Genomic DNA, 2,859 nt, shown 5'->3' with positions numbered 1-2,859 from the left:
CAAAAGTTTCGCCATCACCTGGTCTAGAATCTCAGAGGATTGGAAAAGTTCACTAAGGAAACTCACTAAAGTAGGAAGGCTCATAAAAGCTTTAGCGAGATCAAAATCCCACACTCAGCACAATATAAATACCTGAGTTTTTGGAATAAAAGAAAAATAAAAGGTGATAGTGTGATGGGCATGCTGGAACGGTTAAATGGTGTAAGGCCAGAAGACCCACACACAAAGGAAACAATATTCCCTGAGGCATTAGGAATGTTCATTGGGGGCTCTTGCTCATTAACACTTAGGGAGATGATGGAGCTCAAAAGTAATAGAAATCATATGCAAGCACTTAACCACTAGATACTAGGAGGATGCAATTACCCTAGCAAGAGAAACTGATGGGCAACCAAGAGTCCACTACCCACAGGGAGTTGTAACGATGGTTAATAGAACATGGCCTTGATAAAGATTGCTATCATCTAAATGGATTTGAACAATGGGATTGTAAGAATAAAGAAACAGTGTGTCCTACCATGGTCCATATGGCTCAGTTGGATGAGCGTTGCCCTGTGCACCAAAAGGTCAATTGTTTGATTCTAGGCCAGGACATATACCCAGGTTTCAGGTTTGATCCCAGGTCAAAGTGGGTGCAGGAGGCAGCCAATCTCTCTCTCTCTCTCTCTCTCTCTCTCTCTCTCTCTCTCTCTTTCTCTCTCTCTCTCTCTCCCCCACCTCACTCTCTCCATCTCTCTCCAAAATCAATAAAAACATATTTTTCAAAAAGAAGGTGAAAAAAGGAAAGAAGGGCTGCATAAGATTCCTACACCTGTTGGAAAAGAGAAGCATTTTTTGAGAGGTGAGAGAATATAGGACTTCCAGAAGTGACCAGCTTCAGGAAAGTAAGCAGTGATCCGCACCTAGTTGGGAGCAGTGAATAGGTACATGAGACAAGGCTGTCAGATGGGTCACTCAGTAGTAAGCAATAATTAAAACAAAACAAAAAATGAGGGTGAAAAAAGATAGGTAAAACTGATGAGAAGAACAAAAATAAATTTGTTTCTGCATGGCCTTCAGGGTGAGGGTAAGAAGGGTGGGGTCAAATAAAAAAGCCTAGGCCTTGCAAATGGATGCCTTTTGTAAGGTGGCTCAGGAGGTGGCACAGAAAACAAAGAGAATCAAGCCGGTCAGATAAGAGAAGAAAGGGAAGGTTTAATCTGCCTCCCCAGGCGAAACCCATGAGTTCCAAAGGCAGGGCCAGTGAATTCGTGCCAATAGGGAGGGGGGCGCTTTGTTTTATACCAGGCTTGGGTGAGGAGTGGGTGCATGAACTGAGGAAATTCCCGCTGCGGGGATCGTCATGGTATTCAGGAGGGAGTCATTATTTGTGTTTTGGCATCTGTCTGGCATGTTGATCTGTTAGGAATTCCATGGAGGGGGCATTATCTCACCATCTGCCTTGCAGTGGCATGCATCTGATCCTGGGCTCCCTCCAACCTAACATCTGCAATTACCTTAACCAGAGAAACAGAGGGACAACCCAGAGTCCACTACACACAGGGAGTTGTAAAGGTAGTTAATACAATATGGCCTTGGTAAAGATTGCTGTTGTTAGCATAAAAACATTCAAACCTGTAAAGAATTTTTGTGAGTTTATTTGAGCCAAACTGTTGACAATTGCTGGGAAGTAGAATCTCAACGGATTAGGATAATGCTCCAGAGAATGGTGGTTTTCTCCTTGTTTTATACATAATATTCAAAAGAGGAGACTCAAGTGGGTTTACATGAAATCCATTGGTAATAGATTAGAGAGGCAAGAGAATGCAACTTGGGGGGTATGGGGGAGGAAAAAGGGAAGTTACAAGAATTCATTGCCTTGGGGACACATTCTCAGCATATGATTTTTAAGACTTAAGCAAAGACATTAGTGAAAGGGCGAGGACTACGCCCTCCATCTTACCCTGGGTCCTCTATTTTGGGACAGCCATGTGCTCGGCAAGGCTTCTTCCCGGAAGCCCAAGCCTCTGCTAGCCACACCCAGGACTTCTTTACAATCAAGGGAAGTGCGCGCCATAGATACCACCACATCCTGTGTAACGAGATACCGACTTTCGCCTGGCCAATCGGCAGGGCCCACAGTACTCTCTCCTCCCCTTACTATAAAAACCTCTCTCCCCACAGGGATGGCCCTCTCTCTGCCACTTGCTGCTGCATCAGTAAGGAGGGTAGGGGAGCCAAGCCCGGTTTGAATAAAAGACTCTCTGCTTTTGCATCGGACTCAGCTGGCTCCCTGGTGTGGTCTCTTGGGGATCCTGAAATCTGGGCATCACAATTAGGGGATTAGACGAACTCACTGTAGTAAGGAGGCTCTTACAAGCTTAGAGAAATCAAAAGGCCACACAGAGAAGAGTAGAAATACCTGAGTTTTTTGAAAGATAAAAAAGAAAACGGGAGAGACAGGCAGGCATAGTGAAATGATTAAGTTATGCAAGGCCTGAGGATCCAAAAGAGAAAGCCCAAAGGACACAGCAGTCACTGGCATCAGCAAGGAGCCAATGAGAGGGCATCACGGTCACTAAGGAGTCCAGTTGTGTCTCTCTCTCATTAACACCTATGGGAAGATGGAGCTTGAAAGTAATAGATCATGTGCAAGCACTTATCCACTAGATACCAGCAGGCTGCAATTACCTTCACCAGAGAAACAGAGGGACAACCCAGAGTCCACTACCCATAGGGAGTTGTAAAGGTAGTTAATACAATATGGCCTTGGTAAAGATTGCTGTTGTTAGCATAAAAACATTCAAATCTGTAAAGATTGTTGTGAGTTTATTTGAGCCAAAATGTGACAATTGCTGGGAAGTAGAATCTCAATGGATT

Source organism: Myotis lucifugus, unplaced genomic scaffold, assembly GCF_000147115.1.
Source record: "Myotis lucifugus unplaced genomic scaffold, Myoluc2.0 scaffold_1261, whole genome shotgun sequence".
In the NCBI taxonomy this organism is placed as follows: Eukaryota; Metazoa; Chordata; class Mammalia; order Chiroptera; family Vespertilionidae; genus Myotis; species Myotis lucifugus.
This window is presented reverse-complemented; position numbering follows the sequence as displayed.